This window comes from Ailuropoda melanoleuca, chromosome 2, assembly GCF_002007445.2.
Source record: "Ailuropoda melanoleuca isolate Jingjing chromosome 2, ASM200744v2, whole genome shotgun sequence".
Taxonomy (NCBI): Eukaryota; Metazoa; Chordata; class Mammalia; order Carnivora; family Ursidae; genus Ailuropoda; species Ailuropoda melanoleuca.
The window spans coordinates 29,140,904-29,158,862 of record NC_048219.1 but is presented as its reverse complement, the minus strand read 5'-3'; the positions used below and the strand labels follow the sequence as shown (position 1 = coordinate 29,158,862).

At 54.5% G+C, this 17,959-nt stretch overlaps 1 protein-coding gene across 1 annotated transcript in view; it reads left to right on the top strand.

The window, feature by feature from the left end:
- The window catches only part of SSBP3 (single stranded DNA binding protein 3), a gene marked incomplete at its 5' end in the record, with an annotated part of 169,266 nt that overhangs the window by 123,734 nt on the left and 27,573 nt on the right, over nucleotides 1–17,959 (top strand). The window lies entirely within an intron of this gene.

Genomic DNA, 17,959 nt, shown 5'->3' with positions numbered 1-17,959 from the left:
TCAGCTGCGGGCCGTGATCGGAGTCTCAGCCCAGGCTTACTGGTTCCACATCCCGGTGTTCTTCCGCAGCAGTCAGATACAAGTCTGATGGTCTAGAGAGAGACTAGAGAAGAAGAGAAAAGGGGGGAATGATGGAGGGAGAAAGAGAACCTCTAGCCATCTTCTCTCAAAAGCAGGCAGTGTTTCTGTTCAGTCGCCAGCCCTGATTGGTGGGTGGAGGCTGCTGGAACACTGTTGAGACTGATTCTGAAGCTGTGTGCGGGCTCGGCAGATACTGATGGGCAACGTCTGCCGTGAACACGGGGATGTAAGTGGTAGTGTGTGACCTGTGTATTTGCCATCCCCGATCAAGTCCAGACTTGATATAGTTGCAGAATGGAGGTCCAGAAGCAGATGGGACTGTAGTTAGTGGTAGTGATGAGCCATCTCTGTGAGGGCAGGGGGCTTGAGTCTAGGCCAGAACTCATCAATCACAGTCTGCCCCTGGGAGCACCTGGCCTACCACAGAGACTTGACGGGTAACCCATGCCCTGTAGCAGGAAATGGAGAGGATTCCTGGGGGCAGCACAGTCTGGGATGCTATCCCAGTGAGGTGAGGGTAGGTAGGTTCTCAGTAGGAGGCGGGCTGGAGAGTGTGCTGGCGGTGTTTGCTGGACCTGTTGGAGGACTGTGGGCTCCATCCGGGGGTAGTGGGAGCCACTGGAGTGCCCTGGTCTGGATAATGCCTTGGCCAGGTCTGTGTTCCAGAACAGCTCGCTCTGCGCCTGCTCCGTCAGCTCTGTGGAGGTGGGAACCTGGGGGCTGACCACACTCAGGATAGAGACTGGCACTGCCGAGACCCAGCAGACGTCCAAGGGCTAAAGACTGAGCCTTCTCTGCAAAAGACAGTCTTGGGGGATCCCAACTCCCTTTGCCAGAAGCTCATCGCATTCTGCTCTGGACATCCCCAGATACTTTCCATTGTAGTGGGACACAATAGGAGTTCGTATGTCCCCCCATTCCCGGGGGTTCTCATTCCTGCCAGCCGAGTCCACCCGCCTCTGAGGTCTGCCTCCAGAGAACCCTCCCCATAGTTGTGGGGGAGTGGGGAGAAGAAGCATATGATGTGTATGGTCCAGAAACCCAAGAAATGATTCAAAAATAAAAGGGAGTGATAGATACACATGGGCTGGGCCTTTCCTATTGAGATTACAGGGAGCACTCTCCTCATTTCCTGCAGATGTATCTGGGGTTTCTCTGGGAAAGGAGCAGCCTCAGGAGGGCTCTGATGACTGACCTGAAGTATCTGAAGTTCGGCCATATAGAAGATACTTAGACCAGGGGCATCCGGCTGCCTCAGTCGGAACAGTGTGTGACTCTTGATCTCGGGGTTGTGAGTTTGAGCCCCACTTTGGATGTAGAGATTACTTAAAGAAAGAAAGAAAGCTTAAAAAAAAAAAAAAAGAAAAAGAAAAAAGATGCTCAGACCTGCCTCTGCCAGGCTTCAGCCCTTAGATCTCAGATCCTTCAGAGAAAAGAAGAGGGAGGCCAATTGAGTCTTTGTATGGAAGAGGATTCGACCACTTGCCAACTTAACAAAGTAGTGAGCTCCTTGGCATCAGTGGTAACCAAGTAGAGACTCGATGCCCAGTAGAGAGCCCTGGGGACTGAGCGCCGTGGGGTGGGATGGTGTGTTTCCAGGGAGGATCAAAGCCCAGTAAATGAGGGCTTGTCAGTGGCAGAAGCTCAGGCAGTTCCAAGAGCTGGGCCGAGTGCTGTCCATTTCCTGCCTTCCTCTCCGGCGGGAAGCACAGTGTGCTGACATTCCTCTTGCCAGAAAGCTGCAGCGGCAGGAAAGACCTCTCTGCTGACTAGGGCCAGGGCGGAACTTAGGAGAGGCTTGGGAAGAAGCAAACCACCTTGTTTGTGTGGTTTTCAAAGCCTGCTGCAAAGGGAAGACTTGATGGGGGTGGGGTGGGGCATCCCCATTTGATGGATGGTCAGTCTGAGGCCAGGACCCAAACCCTGTGAGGCCTGGCAGACTTGCTGGTCATCCCTTAGCCCATTGGCCAGATGTGGTCTGTAAGGCCACAGTGGCCTCCCGAATGCACAGCCTTGGTGAGCACCGCAGACGAAAGAGGCAGCCCTGGACCTGCCCTCGAGGGGCTCACAGTCTGGTGGAGGAGGCAAGGAGAGATTACACTGAGGGTCCAGTGCCACAGGGGCAGGCGAAGGAGCATCTGGCCTACCCTGGGGTCCAACAGGAAACTTCCCTGAGGGGCTAGCCTAGAGGAATGAGGCCTGAGCTGGAGACAGTTGCCAGTGAGTGGGGAGAGGGGGCAGTAGGCCAGGACGTGGGTGTGAAGGGGCAAGCTTGGGATGGCAGGAGGCCTGGATAGATCCTTCAACCTAAAGACAGGGGGAGTCATGGACGGTTCCTAAGAAGGGGAGTGACCCGGTTCCAGGAAGACCCCCAGCTTGTGTCATGCTGCCATTGCGGAAGTGTGGATTCCAGGCTGTGGTCCCCTGGGTTGAGGGGTGGCCGGGCCCTGGGCTGTAGTGGTGACTAAGTGCAGTGGCCTGTGTGTCCCTGCCCTGAACTCACAGCCCCTTGCTGGATGTGGGGCGGAGAGGAAGCAGAGCTGGGAGGATGCCCAGGGTTTTGGCTTGCATTGGATTGAGGTAGTGAGAGGCTGTCAGGTGCCTCCTACCCTGTCAGACCCTTTGCTTTTGAAGGGAGGGGACCCCACATGTTCTCCTGTGGCTGCCCCCTTGCCCCTTGAGGCTCCCAGCCAGTGCTCTTAGGTCCTAAAGTAAAACTGTCTGACCTCCTCTTGTAGCTGTTGGTGAACACTCTCTAGGTTAGAAAAGATATCCCCTTGTGTGATCGCATTGGACCCTGTGAGGTCAGCCTGAGAGCTAACGGCATTCCCACTCTGGATGAAGAAACCAAAGCTCACAGTGGCTAGACAGTTGCCCAGGGAAGACGGGTCTGGACCAGGTGGTAGGCTCTAGAGCTTCTGGATGAGCACCAAGTCTGGGCCCCGTGCTCTGTGTCCCCGCCCCACCCCCCGCCCTGGCTGTATCGCTGCGGGCAGGAGGGGTTGTGATAGATGCGCTGGTCTGTGGGAGAGGAGGACAGAGATGCTGTGTCGGGATGGGGGGGGGTGTCCCAGCTCCTTCAGGGGACAGAAGCACCCCCTCCTCCCTGCCCCTCACCCTGGTGTCTGCCTCCAGACTGACAGCAGGCAGGGTCACCCCCGCTGAGGAGGATTAGGCAGGAGGCGGGGTACCCCAACTGCTGGGCCCTGGGCTGCTCTCACTCCAGCCCCACCTGTTCCAAGCCAACGTGGCGTCCACAGCCCCGCAGCAGCCCCTCCCCTGGCTAGTGTGAACAAGCCAGTAGCCGGCCGTAAGCCTGAAGACCCTTGCTCTGGATGTTGGACGTCCTGGTTTGAGTTCAGCCCTGTTGCCAAACTGCTGTGTGTCCTTGGAGAGCCATCCTCCCCTCTCTGGGCCTTAGGTGCTTTAGAGGGCTGTAGAAACCCCTGGCTGCTGGGAAACTCTGTCGCCTGGGCTGTCCCCTCTCCCCAGTGTGGACCCACACACAGCTCCCCCTCCCTCCCCACCCCCGACAATTGCCCAGCCTGTGTGGAAAGGCCAGGGCAGGAGAGAAGGGGAAAAAAAGCCTTTTCTTCTTGCCAACACCACCTCCACAAAGGTCAGGCTGCGCTCCCGCCCCGCCCGGCAGCCAGCCTGGTGCCTAACGTCTGCCCAACGGGCAGATGACCGCGCTGGGGCTCCTAGCAACCGCGGACAAAAGGTTACTCCTGACGTGCCAGGCTGCCGGCCCCCTCGCCCTCCCTTCTGAAAGGGAAAACAAAGTTGCGGCCTTGACTGGCGCGTGTGCCTGTGTGCACGCGTGCGGGCATGTTTGTGTCTGCACACTCGAGCCGCCTCTCTGCCCCTCCGAAAAACGTGAACTCCGCATGTCGCGCCGTAACTCTCGCTGATGAAATGGAAAGTTGAACATAAATCAATGTCTGCCGCCCTGTTAGCTATGCATCAGCAGTCAGTGCCTGGGAGATTTGCTCGGTAACAAAGCAACCGGCCGCTCTGCGGGCCTCGACCGCCCCCTAACGCGGAGCAGACCCCACACCAGGGAGCCCAGCTGCTGGACGCCTCTGCCTCCCCGCTGAGGACCCCCCAGCCCCGGGTCTCTGCTCTCTTTGCCGGCAGAGGAAGGGGAGCGTTGTTCCAGAGGACCCTGGGACCTGGGAGGCTCAGACTAGTTCTTAGTGCTGCTCCTTAAGCCCCTGGAGACCCCAGTGCGTCCCCTCTCTCCTCCTGAGCTGTAAGCAGACTCGGATCTCTGACTTGCATGGATCCCATGCTCAATGATTGGTGTCAGCAGCCCCTTCATCTCTCGTGTGTTAAAAGCTTGGGCTGATTTATCCTTTTCCCTTTAGTCCTGGGTTTTTACTTTGGGTTTCTCTTAGAATGAGATTTTCCCCTGTGTCTGGGAGCTGCTTTGCCGTCTTGTCCCCTGTCTCAGCACCACAGCTGTGTCGTCCCCGCCCTCCCCCTGCTGCCCCCGCCAGGATCCTCCTGCCTTTCATGAGGGTGGAGGAGCCCCTGTGTTTTTGTTTTGTTTCTTCATAGTTGGCTGAGAGATAGACCCTCCTGTGTTCCTGCTTCCACCTTCTGTGCAAATCATGCTGAGTTTTTTTTCCTTTTAAAAAAAAAAAGGTCAAATTCCTCAGCCCTTGTAGCAGAAGAGGTTGGAGGAAGAGAATTCCAGTGGAATCCTATAATAACATGCCTTGGCGTTATGTGGCTCAGGGTAGACCCCCCTGAATAAGATCACACCACGCTGAAAGGAAACTGCCCTTTGGGGAGTCTGGGCTGGGCCAGGGGGCTGGACAGGGGTCACAGGGCTTTCTCACATCTCGCTGAGTGCTAACTGTGAGGTGCTGTTCTCAGAGCTGGGGTAGAGCAGCAGAGCCACAGTGTGGGTTTTGGCCTCATGTCCTATTCCTGCCTAAAAGAACTCCTCAGCTGACCTTCCTCGGACCAGCTCCCTCTCCCAGATGAAGGCCTTGGGATATAAATGAAGCCCCTGGGCCAGACCCACTTATCGTCCAGCAAGCCACTGTCTCTTGCTAATACCAAAATGGGGTAGGGGTTTACACTTGGTAGAGTGTGGCCAGGGGGCACAGCTTTTCAGAAGTGTCTGCTCCAGGCTGGGTGCTGGGCTACCCTAGGGGCTCCCTGGCCGAGGGGCAGCACATCAGCTCTGTATGCAGCGCAGGGATGGGGATTAGCAGGGCGTGAGCCCTGGGAGAGGCCTCCTATGGACACCTCCGAAGAGGGCAACGTAGGGTGCGGTAGCTGTGACAGCGGGCTTTGGAACAAGACCTTCCCCCCCAACCCAGTGCCACTTCCTGACCCTGTGTTCTGGGGAGGTTACCCAACCTCTGTGGGCACTGGTGTCCTCAGCTGTGCTGAGCAGCACTCTTTCAACAAATCACAATGCCTCCTTTACGGAGGTGTGGTAAGGATTGACTCTGCATAGAAACATACAGTCGTGTTCAGTGATGGTTTATGACTGCCACGGAAACATGACCCATTGGCTTCAGGATCCGTGTTGACGAGCAGTCAGAAGCCGAGCATCTGGGCCCCTGGAAGCTCATCCTCCATCCCCTCTCCCCCTCCCTGAAGGCCTTCCATCCTTCCTGGACACCCTGAGGCCATGCAGCCTGGGCTGGCACGTGGGTTACCTTGAGGAAGTCAGTTAACCTATCTGAATTTCATTGCTTCACCTGACATTTGGGGGTGAAGATAGTCCCAAACTCTCGGGCACTTGTGAGGACGCTGTGAAATGAGGCCCACAAAGCCCTCCCTGGTGCCTGGGGTGGCTGAACACTCGGGTTTTTGTGTTGTGGACACATGTCGGTGTGTCCTGGGGCTGTTTCTTCTAGAGTTGGGGGTCAGGGGGAGCTAGGTCTCCCAGCTCATCCAAGGGCATGGGCCACTGTGAGTGTTCATTTCCAAGAAGGGCGTCTTCTTAGGGGCTCAGTACAGCCTTGGTGGCAGCGATGTGTGGGAAAGGTTTAGGTATTTTAGAGACAGACTGGCTTTTTGGTACTTACCCCTTCAGTTAGAGATGTGTTTGGCACCTACTAAGCACCAGGCCCTGCTTGGTCCCTTTAGTGTGTTATCTCAATCCTGCCCTACCTGGCTTCACTCCTTGTTTCCTGGTCCACCCAGTGGGAATTTACAGCGGAGGTAGAGGCAGGGAAGCAGGTTGTACGTCCAGGAGCTTCTGATTCTGTTCCTGCCAGGCTCATTGATATGAACTCTTTATTGTGAGTTAGTGTCAGCTCTCCCGCCCAGGGGGCTGAGTCTTTGCCTGGAATCCCGAGTTCTGTTACTAGCGGACCTCAGTTGGGTATCATTTGAGTGTCAGCTCCCCAACTGTAAAACAGGACCAGCTTCTACCTGCTTCACCAGCTCTGAGTTTGCCAGTGTGGTTGGAATGAAAGGCAGTTCAGAAATCCGCACAAGCCCTCCTTCCCAGGGGCTGGCGTTCAGTCACCTGTTCCTTCAGTACATGTTCGAGTGACAGGTTTCTGCCGGGCCTGCTGTTGTCCCAGGGTCGGGACGCCAGACAGAACCTGTCTGCAGGTGCTCACAGTCCACGGGGTTGACCCCAGCCTGGGCTAACGGCAGGCCAGCTAATTTCCCTCCATCGACTCTTCTTCCTATCCATGATGTCCTTGCGTTAAAGAAATAAAGTTCAGGTTCTCGGTGAGACACTCACTGTTCTTTGTGATCAAACCGCTGCTACCTTCTCGCCGTTACTGGACCAGCTCCTGATCCCCAGGACAGGGGCCAGAGCTGTCGCTCTTAGACCCAGCCTCTGTACCTCCCGCACGTCTGTGTGGCCTCTTCTGTGGACTACAGAATTCTCCCCTCCCCTTCTGGAAGCCTCTTCAGTCTCGGGTCAGTTTTATTCAAGAAGACTTGGACAAAGTCTTGCCCTTTCCTTGCCCCAAAAAACATACGCCCACAAAGGGGATCTGATGAAGTGCCTTTTGCTCAGAGTAATTATAGTATCTGGTCCCAAGAAACTTACTCTGCAGTTGTGGGAAGGCTCTAAGAGTTTGGAGACGTGCAGCCCGTTCTGGGACAGCAGCTTTTCCTTTCTGGGCCTTCATCTGCCGTCTGTGACATGCAACAGCATTAGGAGTCGGGCATGGGAGGTGCGGTGGTAAGCAGGAGAGACCCAGCTCCTGTCGCCTGGGGCATCAAAGGCTTTTGGGGCAGAAGCAAAAAGCGACCACTTCAAGGGCCAGACGACTCCCGCAGTTTGCTCATGTGCACTCAGCATCAGCCCGAGAATGTTGGCAGGCCAGGAGGCAGCACCTTGGAATTGGGGTCATAGGAAAGCTTAGTCAAAGAAAGAGGGGGCTCTTGAAGGATTCCCTGAGGTGGGGAAGATCTGAGCCACAGCGTTGTGTTCTCAGCGGCCTCTCTTTGGTGAGGGTCAGATCCCAGCACTGGACTAAGACTTGACTCTCGATACCTCAGTCCTCCAGCTCTCTGGGAGGAGGTGGGGCATCCCGTTTTACAGGCAGGTAAGTAAGCATGGCGGGAGTGGGGGAACTGCAGATGGTGCTCCTGGCCATGAATCTGGGGCTCTTCCAGCAGCACGCCCCCCCTCCCATGCAAACAGGCGCGGGCGCACACACACACACACACACACACTCTCTCTCTCTCTCTCTCTCTCTCTCTCTCTCTCTCAGCTGCCCCTTGTGCTTCTGTTGAGGTGCTCCAGGTTGCATAACCCACTGCCCAGGTGACCTCGGGCAGGCTTCCTAAACCCATTTCTTCCCAGGATCCTGGTTCTTTCCCTTGCCCCATCCTGTTGCTTCTCCTTAGCTGAGGAGGGAAGATGAGATCTTGGGCCATTCCCCAAACTGCTCCCTTTGGGGAGGAGGAGGCATGAGACCACCCAGTCATCAGGGAGCTGCAAACCAGAGGGAAAACCGTGGCCGACTTTCCTGTTCCCAGCTCAGCCCTCTAATGCTCAGTGGCCAGTAGGGGATGAATTTGGCATTCTGGATGCGTGGCTTCCCGAGCCCTGTGTCTTCCCTTCCCAGTTGGATATGATGAGATCTTTACCTTGTGGATTGTCTTTCGGGGTGCGAAGGGGTAGCGGTGTGAAGGCTATATCCACACATCTGTCTGGAGAGCTTAAGTAGAGCAGGCATTCTCTGGGAGGATGAGGCCGTGGCTTTTTAATACGCACCTCGCCTTCCCCGTGCCGTTGTGATTAACGGCGGAGCCCGAGTGCCGGTGAGGGGCGGTGTGGAGGCTGATGGGCAGGAGCAGGATGCAGCTTTGCAATATTAGCCATTTTCGGAGCAAAAGACCATCTTTTAGTCAGGAGGGGCATGGGGATTTGGTTGTCTTGGCAAGGTTATGTGTTCCTGGGGATTGGCATGGTTCTCTCCTGCTTACCCTCAGAGTTGGTCTCTACTGCAGTGAGTATATGTTGGGGAGAGAGAGGTTTGCTCTCTGGATTCTGGCCAGAAGCCCACATGGCTAGGACTGGGTATCGGAAACCTTCCCCTGGGTCCCGGCTCCCTCGCCTGCATTAAAGAAGGAGAGCTGTCCGGGGCCGGGGTATGGCTTAGTGGGGGCAGGTACGTACTCCACGTGTAGTTAGCACCTTGGACAACTATGAACTCCGTTTTCCAGTGGCCACAGGTCTCGATTTCTAACTTGAGAGACACCACAGAAGCATCTTGGGAGAGGAAAGGAACAGATGTGTAATTCCCAAGACCTAGATTGCCGCACTCAAGCACGAGCTCCTAAAAGTTAATGACCCTGCTTCTCAGCCTGGAGGTCCCAGCCCCAGAGTCTCCACCTTGTGCGTACGGCCCTCCAGCACCATGGCCACACTGCCTTGAAGGCGTAGGTGCCAGTCCCTCAGCCCAGAAGCCCCTTCTGATTCTTCTCTGCCAGAGGACACTTGTTCCTCCCTGCAGGTCGTCCTGCCCAAATGTGATCATTATGTCATTGCTGCCCTCTTGCTCCCTAGGGCACCTGGTTCCGTGCCTCTCTTGGGGTGCTGCTGTGGGAGTAGTTAAAGCTGGGTCTCTCCAACCAGCCTGGGACTCTTTTACCACTTGTTCCTGTCTCCCGCACTGAGTGTGGCCTCCGCCCAGGGTGCTGGGACCCAGTGGCTGGATGTGCTGTCAGGTGGACTGGGTCCTGCACATGCTTTTTCCTATGTCCCTGAAAAGGGTGCCTGGTTATATGGACACAAGCACATATGAAGGATCTCTAGCAGGGGGACCCCAAAGGCTTAGCAGCGGGAGGCACAGTCACCCCATCTCGACCATAGCCATTCAAGGTAGAGCCCTCTCCAGAGGTGAGCCTAGAGAAATTCACTGCAAAGGAGAGGGTCACACAGTGTGAACCTGCTGAAAGAACTAAGGGCTGGAATCGAGCCCCCACAATGTTCTTTGCTGGCATTCGAGGGATGAGCTATTCCCCCGCACTGTGGTGAGAAGGAGACTGGAGAGATGATATCCGCAAGGAGATACTCTGGGGCCAGCCAGCTGGATGTGAATGCTGGCTGTTGTAATGATAAAAGGTCATTTTGTGCAAGACCAGTGGTCAAGAAAACCAGGCCTTCAAGACTGGCCACATGGCATCGTGGTGGGAGAACCAGAGGTTGGGTTGGCTGACCCCTGGGCCAGCGCTCATTCTGTTCATCCTCAGTGGGAGAAATCATGGCTTGGATACTTCAGTGTCGTTGGACTTCAGTTTTCTTATTGTCACTGGGGTTAATTTTTGCTTCATTTGTCTAATTGGAGAGATTTGAGGTTAAAAATCAGAAAGTAGAGGGGCGCCTGGGTGGCACAGCGGTTAAGCATCTGCCTTCGGCTCAGGGCGTGATCCCGGCGTTATGGGATCGAGCCCCACATCAGGCTCCTCCGCTATGAGCCTGCTTCTTCCTCTCCCACTCCCCCTGCTTGTGTTCCTTCTCTCGCTGGCTGTGTCTATCTCTGTCAAATAAATAAATAAATAAATAAATAAATCTTAAAAAAAAAAAAAAGAAATACTACTGTTTTATTTTACCGAGAGGATTTTAAAAGACCCCAGTTTTTTTCCACTCTTCAACCTTGGAAACCGTTACCTATCCCAAGGGTCAGCAAACATTCTGTGAAGGACCAGATAGTAAATATTTTAGGCTCTGTGGGCCATCTGGTCTCTGTCACAGTGCTGCCATTGAAGCATGACAACCACTCTGGACAGGGGACAAATGTGCATGGCTGTGTTCCGATAAAACTTTATTTACAAAAACAGGCAGCAGGCCCTATTTGGTTGTGAGCCATAGTTTGCCGACTCCTCCTGTAGCTTAGCACAGTGGCCGCGTTCTTGGGTCCTCACAGCGCAGCTGACCAAAGCCTCCGTTCTGGGTGTGTGGCATGGTGCAGGCCAGCGAGCCCGGCCCTGGGACCAGTGAGATGGGGCGCAGTCTTCCTGTGTCTGCGGATGGCTGGGGGAGGAGGCAGGGGCGGTGTGTGCCGGAACTCTGCATTAGGTCTTGGACGCTGCCACTACTTTCATTTGCCGCGTTTCCTCCCTTTGTTTTGAAAACCATTGCCTGCTGATTCTGCGTCTCTGTCTCTGTGGGGCAAGCGTGCCTCATACCTCCTGAGAACATTTGCTGAGCACCTCCTGTGTCTTGGCACCAGATTCACAAGTATGTGGACCTCTTGCCCTTGCCGTCTGCCCAGCCCTGTCCTGGCTCCTCAGAGAGGTGTGGGGAGAAGGGGAGGTCAGCTGGGGCCTTTGCTTAGACAGAAATCAATGGGTCTTCTGCTGATCTTTGCACAGAGTGGACCTTGGTGGCTGTGTAGCTTGCTGATGGTATGCAGAGGTGACCCCAAGGGGGAGACGTCGTGTACTGTCCTCCCTCTTAACTGGCGACTTCCCCACCATCCCAGGAAGAGGGGCCGCCACCACTTCACCTCTCAGTGGCAAATCCCATCCTCCTTGTCTGGTACACAAGGGTCATGATTGCTGTGGGCTCATCTCCTAGGCAGCCAGCAGCCCCTGACGTGGAGCTCTCTGGGGGGGGTCATGCCATTGGGTGTAGACCTGCTGTGTGTGTCCCAGACTCACATTGGGCAGGTATACAGGATGTCTCAGGCTCCCTCTGCCCTCGAGTTGGTAATCTCAGCTCCAGTTCTGGCCTGTACCTCCCACATACACACACACACACACACACACAGAGAGAGAGAGAGAGGGAGAGGACAGACAGAGGCAGGAGAGGAAAGCAACTATGCCAGCCGTTGCCATCTTTGTTCCCATGGGTTAAAAGAAAGAAAGAACTTTGCCTCTGATGAGGTGCATGTTAAAGGGGAGGGGCGGCTAAAGCTCTCCCTCCCTTACCCAGCCAGGGGGTCAAGTTCATGCTCCAGGGACAAGACGGACTGCGTTGACGGATTGGGGGGGGGGGTCAGTGGCACTCGGGTACACCTTGGCCCGCTCTCCCCAGAATTGGCTTACAGCATTTTCCGTCAGCATCTGTGTCCAAGGAACAAATTGGATTGTCTGCCGCATGCTTTTTACCATGTGTATAATTAATGTAATTTTATATTCACTCAATTAAAGTGACACGCCCAACAGGCAGATGACACAGGCCCCTGGTAATGCATGTCATCTGTCTCCACGGCCAGTCGATAACACCCCCCCAACCCCCCGCCCAGCCTTGCCAGACCAGGGGCCAGGGGCCCCGTGAGTGAAGAGGGACGGGGATGTGTGGAGTGTTGGGTCTCTGAGCCAACTGAAACTTGCAAGTGCCTTCCTCAGAGGCCTTCTGTGAAGACAGGAGGGGTAAGCCCGTAGCATATTCTGCAGCTCACAGAGTGCTCTCCTGGCTTCCCTGTGAGGAAGGTGAACTCCGTGTCACCTGACCTCCTCCCCTTGTAGATGAGCAGCCCAAGGCTCAGGGGGACAAGGCAGGACTCCAGCCCCAGTGCCCTGGGCTCTAGAGCCTAACACTTGCCCCTGGCCACAGCACGTCCTCGTGTGCGTTCTCTACTGGGCTTGCCTCTGCACCCAGAAAGCCTGGAGTTAAGTCTCAGCTCTGTTTCCTTGAGAGTCCATGATTTCTAGTTAGGGAAAGGCAGCTTTGGGGAACATAAGGTGGCGCTGGGTGAAGGGGTGGTGAGTTTTGGAAATATTAAACTTAGCACGTAGTTTTTATTAATAACTTTTCTCCTTTAAAAAAAAATCACTGCCTTTTTTTTTCCTTTTCTTTTAATTTGACTCTAATTTTAAAGAGCTATCCTCTCTTTTCCGTAGAGTCTTTAGTTCAGAGGACCAACTTGGTCATCCTGTTGGTACTGTTCTTCCTGGTTCCTTAAACTCAGGTGTTAGATATGTCCCTCCAGGGGCCGCTGACTGCGGCTGTGGGGTCTTTGTGTTGGTCAAGCCTCGCTGCCCTGTTCAGGCTCTGCCCAGGATGTGCACATGGGGTGGAAAGCAGTGCCCGTGCCCTTGAGCAGTCTACACGGTGCCTACTGATGAGATGCAATGTCTGAAGAGGACGTCCCGTGTTTTGGGGTGCACTGTGACTGGGCAGACCAGGCTCCATGAAGGAGGGTATGTGGGCTTTCAAGAGGCTGATGAGGGTGTCCTGGCAGAGCAGGCCTAGCTTCTGCTTTCCCTGTAAATGGGCAGCGAGTGGCCACCAGAGAATGGGGCGCATGACCATGGGAGACTGGGGTCCTTCTGCGTGCCTAGAGCTGTCATCTGCACCACCCCACTGCAATGTCCCTTTCTCCTTATGAGGAAACTGGACTCACAGTGTGCCCTGGAGGAGCTGGGAGCGGATGCCAGTTCTGTGTAACCTGCAGCTTTCCCCATTGTGCTGTAAGCCCAGCTCCCTCTCGAGGGTGGCTTTGGGTAAAGTGCAGGGACTTGTCCCAGCTGTGACCCGGAGGCCTAGGTGGCTCCTGCTGACACTCTGAAATGTCTTTCTGCAGAGACTGTGGATCTCTTGTGCCGTGGGGTGTGCTGCTCCCCACCATGTCCATGACAGCGAAGGCTCTCTCACTAACTCTCAGTGTCCGGCGTTTGCAGAGCCTCCCCGGGTGCTGCATAAGTGGCTCTCTAGACGTAACACTACCCAACACTGGGATTGCAGGAAAAAATAAAAAGGAAGTGTGGGAGTCGTATATCTCCGGTCAGAGATCTTGGGACTGCCTGAGACAGAGTGGCAAGTACATTAATAGGGTCTGGGGCAGAATGAAGGCCCAGGCAGGAAATGGGAACATTTGCTGCTTCCTTTTCCCAGATTCGGTTTTGGGGTTTCCTGATTGGGGTCTCTCCCCAGGTGCAGGCCTCCTTGCCATCACCCCATGGGGGGGGGCAGTGCACTGCAGTGGAAAGACTTCTGACCAGTCAAGGGACCTCAGTTCTCATCCCAGCTCCCTCTTGGCCTACCTTCTATGGCCACTCTGGGCCTCAGATTGTCTGTCACCTTCTCTTGGACCCCATGGCGTTTTATTTATTTTTTATTTATTTATTTTTATTTATTTATTTTTTAATATTTTATTTATTTATTTGACAGAGAGAGAGACAGCCAGTGAGAGAGGGAACACAAGCAGGGGGAGTGGGAGAGGAAGAAGCAGGCTCCTAGCAGAGAAGCCTGTTGTGGGGCTCGATCCCAGAGCGCTGGGATCACGCCCTGAGCCGAAGGCAGACGCTTAACGACTGCCACCCAGGAGCCCCTATTTTTTTTATTTTTATTTTTTTAAAGATTTTATTTATTTATTCGACAGAGATAGAGACAGCCAGTGAGAGAGGGAACACAAGCAGGGGGAGTGGGAGAGGAAGAAGCAGGCTCCTAGCAGAGAAGCCTGTTGTGGGGCTCGATCCCAGAGCGCTGGGATCACGCCCTGAGCCGAAGGCAGACGCTTAACGACTGCGCCACCCAGGAGCCCCTATTTTTTTTATTTTTATTTTTTTAAAGATTTTATTTATTTATTCGACAGAGATAGAGACAGCCAGTGAGAGAGGGAACACAAGCAGGGGGAGTGGGAGAGGAAGAAGCAGGCTCATAGTGGAGGAGCCTGACATGGGGCTCGATCCCATAACGCCGGGATCACACCCTGAGCCGAAGGCAGACGCTTAACCGCTGTGCCACCCAGGCGCCCCCCCCATGGCATTTTAAACCGACATGAGTTCATTTGTCCCCGTGTCATCATCCTTCTCCCCAGCCAGCCTGACGAGTCTGATGCATCTGTGTGACCCACCCCCAGGATGTGGGGCTGGCCAGACCCCCGAGGTCAGCATCCAGAATATGTATGTGGGTGAGGGACTGGTTGCACCCCCACATCCTTCAGCCTTTTGCATTCGTTCTTCTCTGCTCCTTGTGCTCCACGTGTGACACAGAGGCACCACTTGTGGACTTGGTAGAGTAGTGGGCCAGCTCAGACCCCCTGGAGCTCTAGAATCAGACTCTGAGGCTGGTTCTACCACTTAGTAGCTTTGCAAGTGGCTTCGCCCTCTTGAGCTGTAAAGTGGAGCGACTGATAGCCTTTCCAGCCAGGAGTCCAGGGTTATGTGAGCTAATGCAGGTGACACGCGGCTCCCTCGTTATCCCCATTTCTCTGAAGAGGGAAGTGCAGTCGGAGGCAGAGTCGGGATTTGAACCCAGTTCTTCCCAAACCTTGTTTCTTCACCTACAGTGGACAGAAACACGATTATCATGAAGAGATCCCTGGGCTGGGGTTGGTAGATGTGGCTCAGCCACCAAGGAGTTCTCTGTGGTCTTGGACAGGTCACGCCTCTGTCCTGGGCATCTCTTTTCTCCCCCATAAATGAAGGACACTGGAAGAAGTGATGATCTGTCAGGGCCACCCAACAAACGAGAGTCTGCGGGCAGGTGTAGCTCTCCCCAAGCTTCCAGTGGGACCCGCAACTCTAGTCTAGCCCAGTACTCTGTGCACCTCAGATGTCTGCCGATAACCACCTGCTCTGTGACATGCTGGGAGGGCAGCTCCCGAGACAGGAAGCCGCCAAGGTCTAAGTAGAGCTGGACTCATAGGCTCTTTTTGGCCAAACAGGCTTCCAGACACACCTACTTTCGGTTCATGTAAAGCTTTCAGCAAGTAGAAGCCAGGCAGGCCCCATGGGGAGCTGTCCCGTGTGGGAAAACTCATCAGTACCATCAGTGTTACAACTCCCTCCTCCTCCCACCTTCTATCTGGATTCTCTTCCCCCTGCCTGCCAGATCTGTTCATAGTTTGGGAAAGAGAAAAGCCAAGCATCCCAACGAAGGTCAAAATCCTCAAACAAGATCCTTTTTGGTCTGCCTCCTGTCTGGCCTTTTGACCAAGTGGGTAACAAGTTGAAAAGACCGTAAAGTCTGTTTTCTCTACACCTACCTGTTGGTCTCTTGTTGAGAAGGCAGCGTACGAGAGAAACTCCTCTAATTGTCTCACTAAACCATAGGGCAGCAAATTCTGTCCCTCTTGTGGAGATGGGAACAGGTCTATCATCTTAACAGAAGCAAACATTTCCAACGCGGTACCCTGTTTTCTGTTCCTGAGAATGAGCCAAGCGTGCAAGGCCCCTCCCTGTGCTGTTGCACACTGTCTTGGGGACTGAGTCCAGACACAGATGGAGCGGCAGACCGCTCCGGGCTGAGTGGAGGTAGCAGAGACATGGAGGATAGAGCTTCGGCTGGATGTGGGTGACCACCAGGAATTGATAGGCTTCTGACTTAATGGAAGAAGAGCTCACAGAGCTCCCAGTAGTGCTGGGGGCCATGCTGGGAAGTACCCGAGCAGAGCCTGGTCTACACCCACCCTGGGGTGGGAGAGGAGCTCCGTGCCCTGGGGACGCGAGTGCGGAGCGTCATCCGTGCAGGTCCTGAGATCATGGTGGGGTTTTGTCTCTGGGTAACTGGCTAGCCTAGGCCACCGTTCTCTTGTCTTCAGCGTTCCAAAGCCCGGTTCCAAGTCCTGGAGGGAGACTTCTGAGAAGGCTGCTCCCTCTCCAGACCTAACAGCCCACTCCCCACCTCTACCCAGCCAGAGAAGTTGCTGGGCTGGCCGGGGGCCTCACTGCCCTGCTGTGGGCTCCTGGCCCTTAATACTTATTGGCCGTTTGTGTTTAGGTGGCTCTTTCGAGGCAAACTTGTGCCACATCTGCTCATTTGGGGACCAGTTACCAGAGTCCAGCAGGGAGGTAGAGAGGTGAGGCCCACGTACCAGCCTGCCCTCTGAACATTGTGGGGCCCAAGCAGCCATAATCCAGGGCCAAGAGACAGCTTGGAATGGCCCTCCAGACGCAGTTTTGATCATCGGCCCTTAGTAGGGACTGCCACTGATTCAGGCCCCCTGTGGGTGGCAGACGCTCTGGGGTGCTTTCCATACATTTTCTACAGTGAGCCCGTCGAGTCAGCCACTACTTGCTTCCCCTGGTTCACGGGGCCACAGGTGTGGGGGACCTGCCTGGAGACAGCGCCGCTCTCCCTGAGGAAGCACCGGATCTTACCAGTGAGGGCCACAAGGGTTGGAGGGAGGAGGTGCTCCCTTCTTGCCAAGAGCTGGGAACCGACAGAAGGCCTTTTGCCCCCTCTTGGCAACTGGACCTCACCCTCGAACCCTCTTCTACTGTTCTTTTTATTTTTATTTTTTTGGGGGTTGGCTTTGAATTATCTTATTTTGTTTACATTGCACCCAAGTTTCATGGTACAAAAGACTTGCAGGTGCAAGTATGTCCCGCCTTCATTAGCTTCCCCTCCCTTTTTAATTTATGTGATTTCAATTTTCCTTCCCTGTACTGTTAATTAGGGGACCTTCTAATCAGCGCCATTATCACAGTGGTATTCATGTTTAGGAAAGCCGCTAAACAAATGCTTGCAAAATTGCTAAATGGCTAATTAATGTCTGTTAATTAAGAAAATTGCTCATGGTAACAAACCATGCCGTTGCTGGCAGCCGCTAGAAAGACACACACTTGTTGAAATTAGTAGCGTGGCAGGTAGGGGAACATCTGCTCCGCAGAGCTCTCCGGAAGTGAGCAGCCCCTTGCTTGGCCAAGAATCTCCAGGCCTGTCTTCAGTGGTGCCCACGGCTTCCTGGATGGCCCCCTGCCGTCTTTTTCTGCACACCTCTTCTCCGTGTCTCCAGGCCCACCGCCCGGTACCAGCCCCTCCGCCCCACCCGAGCTCCGGACTGTGTCTTCTGAGCGGGTGGGAGGCCGGGCAGCCTGGCTCTGAGAGAGAAGGCTGGCGAAGAAAATCCTACCTAAGTCTCAAAGACTCTCTCTTCCTCTTCCCTTTAATGTAACTTCCCCCATCCCCCGTGTAGGTTTTGGGTTTTTCTCAAAAGCGGCTTCTGAGAGTAATGGCATGATCGAGGGTGGAGAAGAGTGAATTAGGGCATGCTCCTCGTCACTCGCCCAGTGCCCAGCTCCGAACAGCCCGAGTAGGCAGGAAGGAGCTTTCAAGAAGGGCCTTTTGTGCTTTTTGATTGACCGTGGTAGGAAATACATTTGACACTGTGAACCAGTAGACACACACACACCTGTGTATAAATGTGAGAAGAAGTTAGTGAAAAAGATTTGCCTTCATACACCGCTGTTTGATAGTTTCTATTCTGTTTTTTTATTCTGTTCCAGGTTTTTAGGAAACAATGGTTGCAACCCACTAAATTGATTTCAGCATTCACTAATGGGTTGCAACCCACAGTTTGACCAACCCTGTGGTTTAAGTGAATTCACCTGCCCATCTCTTCTGGGGGGAGTCAAGGTCAGCGTAGTCCAGGGCTTCTGGGGTCAGCTCAGAACCATGGGTGGCTGGCTCACCGCTGGCTGGAGTGGAAAGCCCAGCCCCTCCACCCACCCACCACCCACCCACCCAGCAGTCAGGGGCCTCCAG